This window comes from Mauremys mutica, chromosome 12 (assembly GCF_020497125.1).
Source record: "Mauremys mutica isolate MM-2020 ecotype Southern chromosome 12, ASM2049712v1, whole genome shotgun sequence".
Lineage (NCBI taxonomy): Eukaryota > Metazoa > Chordata > Testudines > Geoemydidae > Mauremys > Mauremys mutica.
The window spans coordinates 67,005,069-67,024,908 of record NC_059083.1 but is presented as its reverse complement, the minus strand read 5'-3'; the positions used below and the strand labels follow the sequence as shown (position 1 = coordinate 67,024,908).

At 40.2% G+C, this 19,840-nt stretch overlaps 1 protein-coding gene across 1 annotated transcript in view; it reads right to left on the bottom strand.

The window, feature by feature from the left end:
* UBE2O (ubiquitin conjugating enzyme E2 O) overlaps window positions 1–19,840 on the bottom strand; it is a 78,806-nt gene that overhangs the window by 57,822 nt on the left and 1,144 nt on the right. The window lies entirely within an intron of this gene.

The following is a 19,840-nucleotide window of genomic DNA, read 5'->3' as shown; positions in this document are numbered from 1 at the left end:
AGCTCCATCCAAAAAAATGTTTGTTTTGACAGTAAGTTTGTAATTCCTCCTAGAGGTAGTTTCAGTTCAGAGTTAATTTCTACAGATAACTTGTTATTAACAGAAATAGCTGCACTCCCGTTATGATTCAGCTACACATAAAAAGAAACACTGGCCATGCAGAATACGATCGTCCGTCAGTGCTTGAATCACAAAGTTAAATCGTCTGCCATAGCAATGTTCCAGAATCATATTTAAATTATATGGTCACTACATACACAGAGGTCAGTGGTAAGCTTTCTTGACAAGTCACAACTAGGACAACATTTTCATAAATGAATTAGCTTAGCCCATTGGAGACTTTGCTAGTATCTTATCAGCCTGTTTAATAAGACCACCTGCCATCACTGCAATCGAAGAAAGATGCTCCACGCAGTGAAGTTCTCTTCTAGCTCCCTGAGACACAAAATATATCTAAGGGTACATCTACAGTACGAAACTAATTCGAAATTATTCTATTTGAATTTTTGGAAGTGATTTTATACATTCGGTGTTGTGTGTCCCCACTAAAACGCGTGAATTCGGCGGAGTGCATCCACAGTACCGAGGCTAGCACAGTATGTTTGAATAGCAATACCCTGAAAATCAAAACCAACATTTTGCTTAAAGCTGAAACCTGTATCTTAAAAAACACAACAACTACGTTACTTTAAGCAGATGAAGCTTTTGATGAGGCAACTTTAAATGTGACATTATCAATTTGAAGCCATTATTTTCCCCTCTAATATTGTTTATTGTTGTAAATGATAGCACCTTCTCTTCTGTCTTGAAGTATTTTAGTAATTTCAGAAAGCTATAGCAACAAAAAACAAACAAACAAAAAAAGAAACACTCAGTCCCCCTCCTCTTCCACCACACACACTGACCACATGGATATTTTTGCAAAGTCCAACACCTGAAGTGTAGAATGAACCAATGCAAATTACAAGTCTCATTCTGGGAGAAAAAAAAAAAAAAAAGGGAAATTGAACATCTGTAGCCCACGCCCCACAATGAACCAGTGCGCACACATGATGGAGGAAAAAATATTTTGGTAGGGAAAAAAACAAAAAACCCTGGCACCCATTTTCAGAGAGCAATTATGAAATGATGAATAATTATGGAAAATAATACTGAATTGAAAAGCACACCATCAAATATTACTGACACTCTGAGCACGCAAAGAGAACACTTTCATGATTCACAAAAAACCTAGAACTTACCACAAAGTAGTGGAATTGGAGTTTAGCTTTCCCTGAGAATATGTCATTCTATTAGAGGAAATCAATCCATATCCATCAGTGCGATGCACAAAAGCATTTTTTGGGAAAGGAACACAGATGCTTCAACTGCATGTAGAGTTCTACAAATCTGCAGATATCCACTTTACATCCGCAGATATCCACACACCATGTTTCCGGATCACAGATCGGATACAGATACACATTTTGTATCTGCGCAGGGCTTTAAATGCATGAAGAAAATATTTACGTTTCAAAACAGAATCTATAAAGGAAGACTGATAAATAGGTGCATCGTTTGAAAGACCTATGATGCAAAGCAAGGAAACACCTTGATCTGACAAAAGATATAGATGGTCAGCTTCTGCCACATTATAGCTTCTCAAACACTCTGTATGCTGTTTACACACAACTGATGTTTCCGTGGTGTGTCCTTCACCTCCCCACACAGACACACACCCTTGTTAAAATGTATTGATGCCAAGATGGGTTAATGTACTAATGTTTCGCCTCTAAAGGCCAGAGTTTAAATCATGGCTTTTAGGTCATAAATGAAAATACATGTAACTGTTTCACCCTAGTCCCTAGCAGACATTTGTTCATATTGCAAAACCACTGCACAGCTTAACATGACAGGCAGTCTCTTCTCCAGAGAGGCCCATGATGGGAACAGAAGCAGTGCTGAGAGTGAGGGATGAGTGAGAGATACAGCAGCATGTGTGGGAAGCTTGCCCAGAACAGCATCTGCCCCAACAGGGAAACACATGAAAAATTCTCCACCTTTACCTTGTCCCAGAACAACAAAGTTTACCTGAATTCTACTACGCTTCAAAGCAGAGTTCAACCAGACGACTGGAAATATATTAGGAAAAATAACCAAAAGGACATTTGTTCATTGAATTGCCCGATTGCACACACCACTGCCTCCTCAATGGCCAAGTGACCCAAAGCCCTATGTTCACCTTGATGGCATTTGTCCATTTGGATGCAACGTGGTAACTTTGGAACACTGGATCCGATCAATTCCAACCTTTCAGGGAATGTTCTTGGCATCAATGGACAGAATCCTATAAATGCAGCTCTCCCACAAAGCTCATAGAAAACCTCCAGCACAAACAGAATGTCTTACAGAGGTCTTGGGACCTTTCATTCCTGTGGCTGTTACATAAATCCATTAAGCCAACACATTGCTTTTGGCATAGAGGAGAGATTGATCTGCAGTGCACAGAAGTGAGGCTGCACAAATATCTGCTTAATGTTATTACAAAATGCCCTGATCAATTGTGGAGACTCATGTTTGAGAGCTCTCAAGTCTCCACACTTAGCTGGAAACGTACACCACTCAAAAAGTAAAATAGTGATAGTTTTCAGTGGATTTTCTTGGGATGGCAGCAGGAAAAAGGAGTCAGCCATGTAATCACCACCTTTAGCGGCCAGCCCATTCAGTACTTTCACTGAGGCCTTGGCTACACTGGCGCTTTACAGCGCTGCAACTTTCTCGCTCAGGGGTGTGAAAAAACACCCCTGAGCGCAGCAAGTTACAGCGCTGCAAAGCGCCAGTGCAAACAGTGCCCCAGCGCTGTAAGCTAATCCCCTCGGGAAGGTGGAGTACCTGCCGCTGGCACCACGACCACACTCGCACTTCAAAGCGCTCCCGCGGCAGCGCTTTGGAGTTTCCAGTGTAGCCAAGCCCTAAGAGTTTCTCACTGCAGTTGTCCTGCCAGCAGGTAGCGATCAGCACTACCCATCAATGACAGATTAAGAGGAGATCAAGGCAAACAAAAGGTAAAAAAGTCAAAATTTATGCTGATTGCATCTCTCTCTAAGGGTACGTCTACACTACGGGACTATTCCGAATTTGCATAAACCGGTTTTGTAAAACAGATTTTATAAAATCGAGTGCGCGCGGCCACACTAAACACATTAAATCGGTGGTGTGCATCCATGGTCCGAGGCTAGCGTCGATTTCTGGAGCGTTGCACTGTGGGTAGCTATCCCGTAGCTATCCCATAGTTCCCGCAGCCTCCCCCGCCCCTTGGCATTTCCGGGTTGAGATCCCAGTGCCTGATGGGGCAAAAATCATTGTCACGGGTGGTTCTGGGTACAGCCTCACCCCTCCCTCCCTGAGCAGCAGACAACCGTTTCGCGCCTTTTTTGCTTGGTGAACTGTGCAGACGCCATAGCACAGCAAGCATGGACCCTGCTCAGCTCAATACCGCAATCGTGAATGTTTTAAACACCTCGCGCACTCCCGTGCAGTCCATGCTGGGGCTCTTTTACGATTCTCAGGAGACTGCATTGTTAACTGTGCTGATGAGCTGTGCGTGGTCACCTGTGCTGATGAGATCTCCATGCTGGGGAAGCAGGAAATGAATTTCAAAACTTCGCGGGGCTTTTCCTGTCTACCTGGCCAGTGCATCCGAGTTCAGAATGCTGTCCAGAGCGGTCACTGGTGCACTGTGGGATACCGCCCGGAGGCCAATACCATCGATCAGCGGCCACACTAACCCTAATCCGATATGGTAATACCAATACCAGCGTTACTCCTCTCGTTAGGGAGGAGTACAGAAACCAGTTTAAAGAGCCATTAAAATCGATATAAGGTGCCTCCTAGTGTGGACGGTTGTGGCGTTAAATCGGTTTTACGCTCCTAAAACCGATTTAAACGCCTAGTGTAGACCAGGCTTCAGTGATGAGCCACATACACCAATCGTACTCCTCTAGACGGAGTGAGTGATCTGTGGCATATACCACGTTGGCTGTTGCTAAAGATGTCAGATACTTTCCAGATTTAGGCAGGCAGGGCTATCACAACCTTTCTGACTGTATCGGCAACTCCTGACAGTCTCTCCCAGGATGTGAACACTGACAAAAAGTCCAGTCTTATTCCAGCTGCTTTGCACTGAATAAGCCCGCTATTGAGTTCAAAGATAAAGAGTATTTTCTCTGTAAAAACGCCTTGCTTTCATGGTCATGCATGCCTTAATCACAAAGACTGCAATAATCTGAAGAGAAAGCAGCTGGGGCAAAAACAAAGGAGAAGCCAAAGCATCACAGTAGAAGAGATTAAATTAAGTCTAAATGTACATTGCGTTTTTTCCATAGGCACGCCAATTAAATAACAGAATATGCTAAATTAACAGGACATTGAACTAATGCCACGTTCACTATGCTAATGTAAGATATAATTCAACTGTGAAAAATTTCTTTAACTATTGTGAAAGAAAGCCAGTAAATTGAGAATTGAGACTAATATATAGGGCTGATTCTTTGGCTTTAACTTATGCCATGGAAAATGGAATACACAGCCACAGCTTGATTAAGGAAAGGCCAGAACTTTTCCCAAACCTTAAAACATCAATGCTGAAAAATTTATTACAGACTGTTTCTCTCACACTTTTTGCATTTTTTTTCTTTTCTCATCTAATTAAGGAGCTTTAGATATACAAACAAGGATCAGAGTTTCTGAAGCAGTAGCATGTTCCTGTTATTTATTCCATATTAGTTATTAGAGTCCTCCATTTAGGAGCACAGTCACACAAAATCTATTAGATCATCGAATCAATCCCTCTTGATGATAAAGATATATTACCCTGACAGAAGTGGTGTTGAATACTGAACTGGAAACAACTTGTTCTTAGACAAAAGGAAAAGAAGTGCAGGAAATGGAAGGCTACACAAGTCCCTGTGGCATCAACTATCTCAATGATTTGAGCTTTATACTTTAAGAGACCAATTCTACTTGGCCTTACAAGTGCAGAGAGGATGTGAAATGCTATCAAATCAGAATTCTCCATTCATTTATATCCACTGTAGCATTTTACACCCATTTTCCACTGGTATTCATGTTTATACAAGGTGGAAGGCAGCAGAGAATCAGGCATTAAGACAACCCATTATTCACAAGCAAAAATAAAATAAAAAAATAAAATGCAGCCCTTTTCATCATTTTGTTACAGCAGAATAACCTATCCAGTGCTTAACACTTTACCACGATAGCCATTACAGGGCGGATTTACTTTGTGAACTAAAGGACATCTTGTGCTGATCCAGGACAAATTTCTAACCCCACATAAAACTAAACAGAGGAACTTTCTAGTTTGGAAGACCAAAGAGCAGGTGATAAACTAATTCAGCAACATGCGCCAGTAGATGTTCTGGGCGAATAGGTGGTTATTGTAAAACTGTACGACCAATACAATAAGCCACTACAGAAAAAAATCTATGTAGCTTTCATGGAAACGAGGATAGATGGCAACAGGTTCACAGCTTTGGTGGATATGCAGAGAGACATTAAACATCTATCTTTTAGCTAGGATTAGCAGATTAGTTTGGTATCTTAATTAAACAGATGTATTAAGAAGGTGGTTTAGGACGCAGATGTTTAAGGTATGGGGTCAATATTTGTGCATTGGGTTTGATTATTCTCTCCCATTCCGATGCTGTATGGTACCTCACCAGTAACCCTTGCATTTGGGTAATCCTTAATGGCTACCTCCCCTTCTTTCATCACCTTTTTTCCCCCTCTCCTTTTTAATTACACCAGAACTAGGAAACAACTAGAAGATAGGGAAGAGGAGTCACACAGACACACACCCTCTGCGCTCATCGTACCCAAAGATGAGCAGACAAATGAAGAGCACATATGCCAACAACTATTATTTTCTCAGAATTCCCACTTCACCTACTACAATCCTCTATCAATATTCCAACTAATCTGCAGCTCCTCACACCTTCCCAACACTAAGTGGTTATTGTATGAGAGAGAGTAGATTGCTTTTTTAGGTATTCTCAAATGTTGGACTTGAATGTTAGTCAAGTAGAGTTCTAAGAGTTTCTCTGAGCAGTATGGACAAGGATTCTCCCCGCCCCCTTGTAGAATGCTCACCAAACCAGGGTACAAACTATGGTTCGGAATAGGAAAATTTCATCTCAGCTTACCTGAAAATTTCCCCTCTTTGAGCAATAAAGGGCCACAGATTCATTACAATGGGTACTTCAGCCAGCTTGCAGCTCAGGGCCAGAATCAGACCTGTGAGCCACAGGCAGCAGGGGAATGCCCTTTCCTCTGGAGTTTCTCCAAGTTGAGATAATTTCCACAGCCAGGACCATTCAGATCTACTTTCCCTAACTACAGAATTTGTGTTAAATATACATTGGAGAAAAAAAGCATAATGATTTCTTTTATTACAAATCCCCCCAACAAACCAAACCCAAATCTTTGGATGTCAATTTCCCTCTTTATTCTGGATGATCCATTTGTCTCCGGGGTGGGCTGCATCTGTGGACATTGTTACTCAAAGTAAGGACATTTTCTGATAAGCACACCTCTTTTCCCACTGTAATTCATGCTAAGGTCCACAGATCTGTTACAACAGGATTTTCACAGCAGTGCGACTTCAGGGTGGGAAGCAGAATCGTTCCTTATATACTGTATTTGGGAATGTTTACATACAATATACATCCTCCATCTTCCCCTGGGCATTAGGATGTGGAGAAGACTTCCAACAAAAATGGCACTGGCTAAATACTGGATGACCCAAATTTCAAATTTGGTGAATGTATAGATGATGGCTACATGGCTGACCTCAGTACAGGAGACATGACTACTCTGTCCTGAGTACAATACTGGATCTCAGAGAAAGCTCCCAACTTCAAAAACAGAAGGGGAAGCACAGATGAGAGGACAATCTCCCTAAAAGGCAAATGCAGTCTGGGTCACTGCTGGAAATTAGACAGATAAATGATGAGGCAAAATGTTAAGTTGGATATTTAAAATAACATGTTGACCTTTCCTTTAGTAAAGCGCTGGCTGAGCTGCCTGATGCTGGGGGCAGAGAGGGAAGGAGGAGACAAGGACATCAAGAGGGTGAGGCATTCCCCTGCTGCCCATGACTGACCGGTTTGATTCTGCCCTCACATGGCAAGCAAGCTGAAGATCCCATCGTAACAGATCTGTGGACCTTAGTATGATGAAGAAAAATAACAGCGTCCATTCTGGTCAGAGAACTCATCGTAGGTATGTTAGTTATAATTGTGCTTCGCCACACTTTCACTCAGGGCTAAGCTCTACAATCAGTTAATTTAACTAGTGACTAAGATAGATTCTTAATACCTCTTGGATTCTATAAAACACCTTGAAAGTATTAAACATCCTTTCAGAAGTTAACGGCCTATTACACATTACTGAATACATTTCTAATACAAAATGTTTGAGACAGCCTTCCAAAATTGTCAAAAGTTTTCTAGACCACACAAAAGTATCCTTGCTTATTCTTTAGCATTTTTCCCATTACCAAATCACCATGTGAGTTTACTTGCTAGTCTTAAAAAGTTAATCACAGCAAACGAACAGACCTTTGCAAAAGTGACCTGAACTCCAGAATCAGTAGGGATAACCCCTAAAACCTGAATGTAGACTGTGATTGTATAGTGGCAACATGCTGCACCTATACAGCATGTGATCTGACGTGCCATGAAAGTCATGGAGGAGGGATAATATGTCCAGAACAGAAGTCTCTGGTTGTTTCTGCACTGAGGATTTTCAAAAAGTTTCCTAAAATTAATACAGTTCAGGTGCAGCTTTAGAGGTGTTTTTATTACCATGCTGTCTAACCTAATTAGAGCAGGTCTAATGAACAAAGTACTTAGCACAACAGCAGCCCAACTTCATTAGGGCTCCTGATATCGCTAATACCACCTGACAGAAGTAGTGTGAGCAATACTGGGAAATTTTTGCCAAGTTTCCCAAATGGAGAAATGGCCACAGAGGTCCTGCGATATTAGTGTTTGGAAAATGCTTTGAAGATTAAAAGTGCTAAGTAAGCGCTAAGTATCATTATCAGCAGAGAAACAGAACACCATTTCTTAAAACAAAAATGATTCGTACATATAATTTTCTTGAGAATGAAAGAGGATTATAATAGTGTCTTTTGAAAAGTAGGTTGAAAAAAAAGTCATGATGGAACTAATTCCAGCCACTCTAGCACTAACGTATTTTACTCTAAATAGGAACTTCATCTTCCACTGAATGCGATGGAAATACTGCCCAGTTATTTTGAATAAAAATGATCAACTAAGCCAGTAGAAAATCCCCTGCTTCAATCCAAAGAACAGAGTTGAGGCCTTCTTTTTTACCTGGCAATTAATTAGCCCTCTTCCCTCCTGGTCTTTGCTTCTCCCTATCTAGCATCCTTACCAGTCAGAGCCCCATCCTTCATAAAAGGAGCATCAACATCACAAGAAGCGATAAGAACTTATCACCTAAGCAGTGTTTGATGTGTGCTGAATGAGGAACTGCAAGTGGTGCAATTTTTATGCTATAAAATATCTGCTGCTTAATGGAGCAATGCCAGAGCCATTTGGTTTTTGTTCATCTCAGAAAAGAGACATGAACGGAGGCTGTGAAATGATAGCATCGCAAATGCAAACTGAAGAGAGTTTTCTGTTTAAAATTTATTACTGGGGGGAAAAAGCTCACACACTTAACAGAAGGGTTAGTGTGATACTGATTATTCCCTTCCCCTCCCCAGCTTTCCCACAGTTCCTGATCTTCATACCCCTGGTTGCCTTCATATTGCGTTTGGTCGTTTCATACTGGGCCGCGGTACCCACAACTGTGACAAAGAAAACAAAGGCCATGATTTTTAGAACTGGAGGCCAAAAACAGAGACTAAATCCATATTTAAGACTCTAAATAAATGGCACAATTTTCAAAAGGGCTCAGCACCCAGCAGCTCCGTGTGATCCCAAAAGGTGGGTGGCTGCTCAAAACCTTTAAAAACTGGGCCACTTGTTTAGGAGCCTAACCTTAGGCACCTAATTTTGAAAGTCTTGGCCAAATGCTAAAAAATACACAAGACAAATGAGCTTTCCAGCTTTGTGTTTATATCTGTCCCCCAATACACCTACACATAATTAATCTGGGGTACACAAGTGCCGGAAACAAGACACAAAGGGCAAAAACCTCATAAAAGTCTGCAGGTCCTATAAAGAAAGGTATACAGAGGCCAAAGCAGGATTTGATTTCATTTCTAATTATTCATTTGTTATTAAATGCCAATGCCTGGCCTTGTATAAGACAGAAGGAGATGAGGTCGCTGCCTCAAGTGGCTTACTAGCCAATAAATGTCCCCATTCCAACAAGTTATTACTTCTTTCGCTAGAGGATGCCAATAATGCTGAACATATGAATGTTCTTAACATATTTAAAGTTAATATAGTATGTACGTACACTTACCTATGTGTCCCCACAGTGAAAACAAATTAGACATAAAATGGATGATTTCTTTGGAAAAAATCTGTAGTTTTAACAGATTTTTAAAATCTGACCTTCTTGGCCTTGTGCTTTTAACCTTCCTATTTGTAAGAATGGCTATCCTGTGAAAGGGGAAAAAATATTGAATTCAGTGCTTACCCGGCATATCTCCTTTAGAGGAGCTGAACCGCACATAACAAAAGCCAAATCTCTACGTTCTTCCCCACCACGAATTGGTTTGTCAGTGTCCAAAATGGATTTGTAAGAGTTATAGAGGTGTCTATTCCAGTATTTTTATAGAGAAGATTTTCATCCAGTGGTTAAACTTTCAATGAGGGTTTCACTTTGTCAGATTCTCTGTGGAGCTTGAGCAATGTCTTAAAGCAATGAGCCCGTAACTCTGCAGTCTGGAGACAAGGCTCAGTGCAGCTTTTATGGCTGTACAGACATAGGCAACACACCATAACTGTGTTATTATTATAGCTTTATGGCCTATTTGTTTCAATCCACAGCTAGGTTCTGAAGGAAGATCCAAAACAAGCTAAGATGGAGAAAGCAAACCCAGAAACCAGTTCAGGAATGAAGGTAACTACAGACACACCAAGGACGTTAGATTCCTGTACTACAATACGGAAGTGGCACAGTCACATCCTGGTTGTGCCTCATGGCTGTCACAGGGACTTTCAGAGTCACCGTGTGAAAATGTCAGCACTGCTGTACTTGAACAAATTTTCACTCAGTTCTTAAATTCCAGCTGGTACCCTACTTTCTGGCCAGGGTAATTACATGTAGCATAGTAGAAATCCCCCTTCACAGTTTCATGTTAAATCAGGTATTATTTGTCACTTCTTTCCCTGAATTGTTGGAGTATTGCTGTTAAACAACTAACATGCTTTACCCATGAGGTAGCTGCAGTGATCCTTGTATGTACAGTTTATAAACCATTTATGGTTTAAATGCCTTAATCCTTTTCAAGAGAAACCTGCCAAACAGAGTGGGGGGTGGAGAAGAAATCACATTTTTCTGAAAATGTTGTATATGCCATCATGTGCCAGCAATGCCCCTCTGCTATGTACATGGGCCAAACCGGACAGTCTCTACACAAAAGAATAAATGGACACAAATCAGACAAAGAATTGTAACATTCAAAAACCAGTAGAAGAGTACTTCAATCTCACTGAACACTCAATAACAGACTTAAAAGTGGCCATTCTTCAACAAAAAAACTTCAAAAACAGACTTCAACTAGAAACTGAAGAACTGGAATTAATTTGCAAACAGGACACCATCAAATTAGGCCTGAATAAAGACTGGGAGTGGCTGGATCACTACAAAAAAGTAATTTTCCCTCTGTTGATATTCACCCCTTCTTGTCAACTGTTGGGAATGGGGCACATCCACCCTGACTGAATTGGCCTCGTTAGCTCTGGACCCCTCACTTGGTAAGGCAACTCCCATCTTTTCATGTGCTGTATATTTATACCTGCCTACTGTATTTTTCACTCCGTGCATCTGATGAAGTGGGTTACAGCCCATGAAAGCTTATGCCCAAATAAATTTCTTGGTCTCTAAGGTGCCACAAGGACTCCTCGTTGTTTTTGCTGATACAGACTAACGGCTATCCCTCTGAAACCTGTACCTACTATAGTTATCCGTAACCTCCAAGAACACTATAGCTGAAAACTTTATTTTTTCAGTTTATTTGGTGCATTTGACAGTACTTCCTTTATAGCCAATTTCGCTGAATCCCCTAAATAGTCAGCTTCTCTCTTTCTGAAAATACCATTATAACTAAGGTCCCACCAAATTCACGGCCATGAAAAATGCATCACGGACTGAAATCTGGTCTTTTTTGTACTTTTACACTATACAGATTTCACGGGGGGGGGGGGGGACCAGCGTTCCTCAAACTTGGGGTCCTAACCCAAAAGAGGGTCATGGGAAGGGCTGGAAGGTTATTGTAGGAGGGTTGTGGTATTGCCACCCTGGGTCAGGACCCCTACAGTTACAACACTGACATTTCTGATTTAAATATCTGAAATCATGAAATTTACGATTTTAAAGTCCTATGACTGTGACATTGACCAAAATGGACCATGAATTTGGTAGGGCCCTAGTTATAACCAGCAACAGGAGAGAAGAAAAACCCTTATACAGCTCAAAAAAGATGGAATTGTAAAAGGACAACAGTATTTAAAGGGAATGAAATATGGGGAAATGACTTTTTCTGGAGTTAGTCAATTTCACAAAAGTCAAGTTGGTAGAGTCCCTTTTAAACTGCTGTAATATCTTGACTTGTCAAAGAATGAAGTCCCTGATAAATATGAGCAAACATCCAGGCAATGGCAAGTAGGATTTTTATATATTTATTTAAATTTACATTTATTTGCTATTTAAACTGTCAACTTGAAAATTTTTTTTTAAAGGAGCCTCCTAACAATTATTGTGGTTTCAGAATCACATAATACTATTTTTAAAAGTGTTTTTCTTCCCTCTTTATGACTATGTTAAAGACAAACCTCCACAAATGGGAGAAAAACCGTACTGGGGAAACAGCAAAACTGAATTACACATTCAAATTCTGTCAAATGCACAAAGCAAAACTGAAAAAGCTAGTCTCTCTCATCTTCCAGTTCTAGTAACTGTAAGTGTGCGGTGTAATAGTAGGTACAAAGATTTCAGAGAAGAAAGTTGTTTTCTAAGATGATGATGTTCCATTTTAAGAAAAAAGAAGCACATGGTGGGGAGGGAACAGGCAGAGTGGAAACAATGAAGCAGGTTCTTCCTAGCCAGCATTTAAGGAAGGTGTTGTCAACCTTCAGAGCCTTTGAAATCCCTCAAGTAATTAAACAGTCAAGTGGGATGAGGCTTTTAGCTTTGCAAATGTCAGTTATTAACATTGCTCCTAGCGCCAACACAGACACCAAACATTAACATTATGTCTCTTTTCTTTGACGAGAAGGGGGATCTGAGGGAGGGATATGGAAAGGTGGTGGAAGGGGAGGAAAACAAGTGAAATCTTGTCCTCAAAAGCATCTGTCAGAAAAATTCTGCAGTTTGAACTCAATGCAAATTCTCCAGGAGAGATGACAAATTTAAATTTTCAGAGCTGCTTTAAACTGCTTGTCTGTGGCTGCCTGCTCTCTGACTTGCATAATGTAAATGAAGGAGGATTTCTTATGAGGGTTGCAACAAAAACCTCACTCATGTACGAAAGTACTTTAACGTCTGGACTGGATTTTCATTCTCTTGTCTCGGACATTTAACAAATGTTGAAGTTTTTTTATTTTTAGTAGTTATGGGAACTTAACAAATGGATATTATTTTTCAGTTAACTGATGTCGTGGTTAATGCAGCTGATTTGCTGCAGAATCAACACTAGAAAAGAGATGCTACATTTCAATGCATTTCCCTGATGAAAGATTTTATAAATATTAAAAATAAAAATGGATGCAGTTTGGCATAATTATGTACGGATTTCTTGGTTTGCCTATAATTCCACCACTTCCATGCACTTCATACTATATTATTTTTCTATCCTTAATGTCTCAAAATAACCCCTCATGGAACAGTGCTAGCTGTTATTTAAGTGGTTTTGATATTGCAGGCTACACAAGGTTTCACTTTTATTATAAAATACTTGTGATGATCCCCGAGGCCTGGTCTACACTGAAAAGTTGTATCAGCATAGCTACATCAGTCAAAAAAACTACACCCCTGACCACACAGTCCTAACCACAGCAGCTACTGAAGAGGGCGTCTGTCAACATAGCTAACTTCATTTGGGGATGTGATATTCCTATACCACAGAAAAAATCCTTCTGTCAGCAAAATTCCATCTACACAATGGAGTTATGCCCGCCTAGTTATGCGGACATAGCTATGCCATAGCGTTGACACAGCCATAGTCTCCATAGTGTAGACATACCTTTTGTCTATATAGCCAGAGTCAAACAAATCAAAGTCCTCAACCTGCAGAGCAAAATGGACAATCAAGTCAAGTGCAAATAACTTTGTAACAGATATTCAGAGGGTTGGAACAGGTTATCCACTAAAGTGAATCAATTTTTCCCAGAACTGCAAAAATTCCAGTAAGCCTTCTCCTCTTCTCTAACCGCTGTGAATGTCAGGTGGTTCCTACAAAATCCCCAGAGAGACCAACTGAAATATCAGAAGCAAGAGAGGGTTAGATACAGCTTCCTCTGCTCAATAAAAACCAGTAATAATGGTTTAGGGGTATAACATTTGCGTACCGCATCAAAACTACAATTCTGCACAGCTATCAGCATTTATTCATGGTGCCTGACAAGAAATCATACTTATGTGACCCAGAACCATCCATCTTTACCTGTTAAAAGCTAAAATACTCTACATCTATGAATTTCTAAACAGAAAAACATGCCGGCTGCCTTTGAAGATGGAAGGTTTCGCAGGCTCTTAATTTTTCATCCATCAGTCATGGTTATGTATCACACACCAACTCTCCAGCTACGATTAACACCTAAATAACCCATACTGCATGATATGAATTAGACTGGAGAGAAAAACTGCAAAGCACAGAGTGCTGGAAGGAACGGGGCTGGGGGGGGAAGAGGGTTGCTGCATGTTTATCCTAAAATAATTGCTGGGCACCTTCTCATCATGTTGCCCCTTGCTAGTGGATGGCAAGTACATTTTCTACAACTAGCCACATTACTCAGAATTTAGGATGGCGCTCACAAGGGCTTGTCCATACTCTGCAGCCTTAATTCCTACTGAAGCTATGGCACCTCATAACCTCACAGGCCCAGACCGTTACCACTGACTCATTTACAGTAAGCAGCACAGATTCCAGCCTTCAGGGATAGATCACTTGATAAGTTGCCCTGTTCTGTTCCCTCTGAAGCATCTAGCACTGGCCACTGTCAGAAAACAGGATACTGGGCTAGATGGATAGACTATTAATCTGAACCTGTATGGCCATTCTTATGTATTTGGGTCTCAAAAGGTAAGTTTGATATCAACTACAAGAGGGATAAAGAGAAGCAACAGCATAGACCTTCACTAAATAGGAAATTTTTATTCCTCACAGTGCAAATACGGAACCATGGTAGTTTAAAAGTTTAAATCAAAACAGATAACTAAGGGACAGAATCCAAACAAAAAGAGAAGTTTTCAAATACATCAGACTCATTTATTTAAAAAATGGTTTCCTGCCTCCTATTCATGACTCAGCATTTGAGGTCAAGAAATTATAGTAATAAATAGTGGGAGAGGACAGGAGTACTGTGTGGGATGGAAGCAGAGTTCGATCTGCAATGAGACTTCAGGGGTAACTAAAGAAAACAAGAAGTTATCTGACATCAGCAAGACTGATCAGTCACTGAATTAACACTGAAGAGGCTTGCTGGTTAGAATCTGTTTCCAGTGGTTCTGAATGGAACAGCAACAATAAAAAACTTAGAGCAAACTGCAGTACTAACTCATTAGCTTCAGTAGCACCAGAACACAAACTTCCAACACAGTTCTGGCACTGTACCTTGACCCTGCCGTTCCAGTCCTGGATCCCCATAAATTTTTGCCAAAGCAACTTGATCAGCATACTCCCGACCTACACAATAAGGACATGCAGTACCAGTGCTATTACAAGGCAATATTGGAATGGATTTTTTTTCACTGCCAATAACCCATGCTGAGCGTGATAATTGAAAAACAAACTAGCACTATAGTATTTGTCACTTGAGGAAAAACAAAATCTAGAACAGCACTAACCCATCTCCCTTGGCATGAAGGTAGATGCAGTAAGATAGTTGTATGCCTCTTTTACTACTGTGGAGTAGGCACTGTCTAGTGATTAGAGCACAGAAATGGATGTCAGGAGATCTGACCTCCCGTGAACTCAACCACTGTGCCTCATTTTCCCCATCTAGAAAACAGGAATACCAGGCTTTGTGAAGATCAGACAGTGAAAAGAGCTTTGAGATTCTGGGATGAAAGATGATAAGAGAAGGGGAAAGTATTTTTTAAATGGATCATGAAGAACTTATTAACATTAAATAAACTTATGCATTTTCGCTCATTACCTTTCCTAAATGCATACAAAAGGATCTCTCAAAACTGGGTGACTGGGCAACAAAATGGCAGATGAAATTCAATGCTGATAAATGCAAAGTAATGCACATTGGAAAGCATAATCCCAACTATACATATAAAATGATGGGATCTAAATTAGCTGTTACCACTCAAGAAAGATCTCGGAGTCATTGTGGATAATTCTTTGAAACATCCACTCAATGTGCAGCGGCAGTCCAAAAAGTGAACAGAATGCTGGGAATAATTAAGAAAGGGATAGATAATAGGACAGAAAATACCAGGTTGCCTCTATATAAATCCATGGTAGCCCCACATCTTGAATACTTGTAGCATCTTAGAGACTAACAAATTTGTTAGTAAATAACAAATAACAAGTTTGTTAGTTAATAAATTTGTTAGTCTAAGGTGCCACAAGTGCTCCTCCTCCTTTTTGCTGATACAGACTAACATGGCTACCACTCTGAATCTTTGAATACTGTGTGCAGATGTGGTCGCCCCATCTCAAAAAAGATATATTGGAATTGGAAAGGGTTCAGAAAAGGGCACAAAAATGATTAGAGTATGAAACAGCGTCCGTATGAGGTGCGATTAATAAGTCAGACTTTTCACCTTGGAAAAGAGACAGCTACGGGGAAATATGATTGAGGTCTATAAAATCATGACAGGTCTAGAGAAAGTAAATCAGGACGTGTTGTTTGCCACTTCTCATAACACAAGAGCTAGGGGTCACCAAATGAAATTAATAGGCAGCAGGTTTAAAACAAATAAAAGGAAGTATTTCTCCACACAATGCACAGTCAACCTGTGGAACTCCTTGCCAGAGGATGTTGTGAAGGCCAAGACCATAACATGGCTCAAAAAAGAACTAGATAAATTCATAGAAGATAGGTCCATCAATGGCTATTAGCCAGGATGGGAAGGCATGGTGTCCCTAGTCTCTGTTTGCCAGAAGCTGGGAATGGGCAACAGGGGATGGATCACTTGATCATTACCTGTTCTGTTCATTCCCTCTGGGGCACCTGGTGCTGGCCACTGTCAGAAGGCAGGATACTGGGCTAGATGGACCCTTGGTCTGACCCAGTAGGGCCACTCTTATGTTCATATTGGGGGAGAAACTCTTGAAATGAAAGTTAGCCTGGGTTCAAAATGTTTGTGATTACTTTGCTAGGAAAATGGCTGCTGCAACTTTCAGACACTGATGCCAGTCAGCAATGGCTTCATCTCTTTAGGATGGCAAATTAAATATAATGTACACAGAGAAAGAATTACGTTCAATGTGAAGACAGTAAGTGTGCAATTTAAATCAGCAAGGAGGGCAATTCAAGTTTTGCTACATGATTTTAAGAAGGGGTTGAGGATAAGCCAGGACACGGATAAGATGCACGCTCCCACGAAAGCTCATGCTGCAAAACGTCTGTTAGTCTATAAGGTGCCACAGGATTCTTTGCTGCTTTTACACTACATAAAAGTGCACTAGGAACTTTTAATGGGCAGTAGTAGGGTCCGAATGGTCGTATTAATGCACAGTGTGTTAATGTGCTTGAGAAATCATGCCCCCCTAGTCCATTCTCCTAGCATGTAGGACTGCGTTTGGTTTATGCCTCAGTGTCCTTATGTGGAAATGTGGACACTCCTCTACCTCACACAGGGGTTGAGGCTTAATTCATTGATGTGTGTTAAGCACTTTAAGATCTTTAGATAGGAGCTCTTTCAGTGTAAAATAATATTACTGGCAAGTGCACAGATTTAGCACCAGAGAGGGCAGCAATCCAGAAAAGGCTCTTGTAGCAACATATAAGGTTAGCAGAAAATAAATAACCACTAACTTCTTATGCAAATGTGGAAAGTTGCATTGCTGTTCTCTAAGTTACATAACCAGGCAACCTGAATTAGAAGCCTACCACCATTCCTAACTTGTTAGGGAATAGACAGTGTTAACAAACTAATCTTTTTCATTCCTGATCCTAGCTAGCTTTTTGGCTTTCCTGTGCTTACATTTTGTGGCAGTAAATGTTGCAGACCAATGTTTGCTTGGATTTAAATTATTGCCTGCATTAATACTAAGTTTAGTAAAATTATCCTCTTACAACAGAAGTGAATTTAGGGCCTATGGTAATGGATGAAGACCCTTTGGCCCCACCACTGGAACAAGTGCATTAAGCTTTCTTATTAACCATATTTAGGAATCAAATAAGTATTTTCCTAAATCGGTTTTGTGAGTAATATCAGTAGCAAGGTTCTTCTCTGGTGGCACAGACTCGCATTCACACCAGATTTTTATATTTTACCTCTTCATGCTCCCTTCAAGCCTGCCTTTCTGTCCTCTGCACGTAATCTCAGACACTGAAACAATTTAAAAATCTTCATTGCTGAATAGTCAAAAACTCCCACGAAAGCTCATGCTGCAAAACGTCTGTTAGTCTATAAGGTGCCACAGGATTCTTTGCTGCTTTTACAGATCCAGACTAACACGGCTACCCCTCTGATTTTATGTAGTGCTGTTTCAAACAACTCCCTAGTGCTCACGGCTACTCCATGGAGACATGTCCCAAGTGACTTGCTCATAGTCATAAGTGGTCAATGGCAGAGCTGGAATAAAGAATCCAGTCTGCTGACTAAGTCTTGAGACTATCTCTAGTCCCTCTACATTGCAAAACTGACTAATAGTAAGAAAAGTAGGCGTTCAAAAGAACTGGGAGGAGAGTGGAGAAGAATTTTAATCTCAAATCCATGATTTAATGTTATCAGGCTTTAGGTAATCAAGTCAAATACTTTCAAAGAAAGTGAAATTTGAAATCTCACAGCTAGAGGTACCTTTGCAACAGTCAGACTCAACACTGTATTAAAAATTAGATACCCTTGCCTACAGTTGGTTACTAACACCATAAACTATTAAAATGGCAATTAATGTTCTCCTCCCAACAACAATTATGTGTCGTTTACATTTTGCATCTCTCTTAGCTTAGACAACGAAAAAGAGTTGATGTGTCAGATTAACATTTTTGTTCTCACCTATTAGCAATGCAATGTTTGAGTTAGAAGAAATACTGGGAAGATTATTTAAAAAACAGCTTATAGCAAAAAAAACCCCTATTTCATGACTATACTTCTATTGGTCTCAGGTTTTTGTAAGATACTGTTTTTAACCAAAATTAAATTGCAGTCCATCTTGTACCTGACGTTCCCATCAATTCTGTCACTGGGGCAGATTTTCAAATGGAAAGTCAATAGGACAATTTAGGCACTTCTGCATATTACCTGTATAGTCTTACACCATCACTGAAGCTATATGACTATAAAAGGGAAAGGAAAGGAGCTACTCATTTAAGTGGTCTCCTTTGAATTCTGTTACTTTCAGGACTCCTGTGTTTTCCATATTGCAATGTGATATAAATAGAACATGGCTAACATTTTGAAATCTGAGAGCTTAATGTTAAATTCCTAAATCCATATTTACACATTCCAAGAGCCCTGTTTTAGGAGCTTCCAAATGAATTTGAAAGGTTAACTTTAGGCACCGAATTTAAAAAATCTGGCCAAAGATTTTATTTGAAAAGCAATCATTCCACTTAAGAACCATAAATCCAAAATGAGGATTTTGGATTTTTTTATTTTTTTTTAAAAAGAGATTGTGGATCTACCTTGTTCATTTTTCATATATTTTAAACAAGATTCAACATGCCTAGTGACAATACAATCTACATTTGGCTCTACTTATTAGTGTTGTGTGATCCTACCAATTTCTACTGGAATTACAAATGCATTGCTTTCTTCAACAGACTTCTGTTGCATGATTTTTGAGGAGGCGGGCAAAAGATTGTGCTAAGAGACTCATATCTTCACTTAACACCATAAAATAGCATGCAGCCTCTTTCTGTTTCGATGATAGCACAGGCCTTCTGTTCTGTGTGATACCCATTCATCCCAGACCCCTTTGTATTATGTTAGAGTGCCCTCTCTCTCTTTTGTCTCCCATGTTTTGTCATTCACTGTGCCTAAAACCCAGCACTAGACTAACTTTGGGGAGCACTCTAAACCAGACCTCAAACACTCACACCTTGAAGCCTTTGAATGATAATGAAAGGTCACAAATTAACATGTTCAAGACTGATAGGCATAATCATTCAGAAAAAAAGTGCAAACCCCTGAATCCACTTCATGTCTGTACACCAATATGTCACACTGAAATCTTTAACTGTCCAAAGCTATTGTACTTAGCAGTTAACTCTCCTATGTTGAGGTTTTAAAAAAA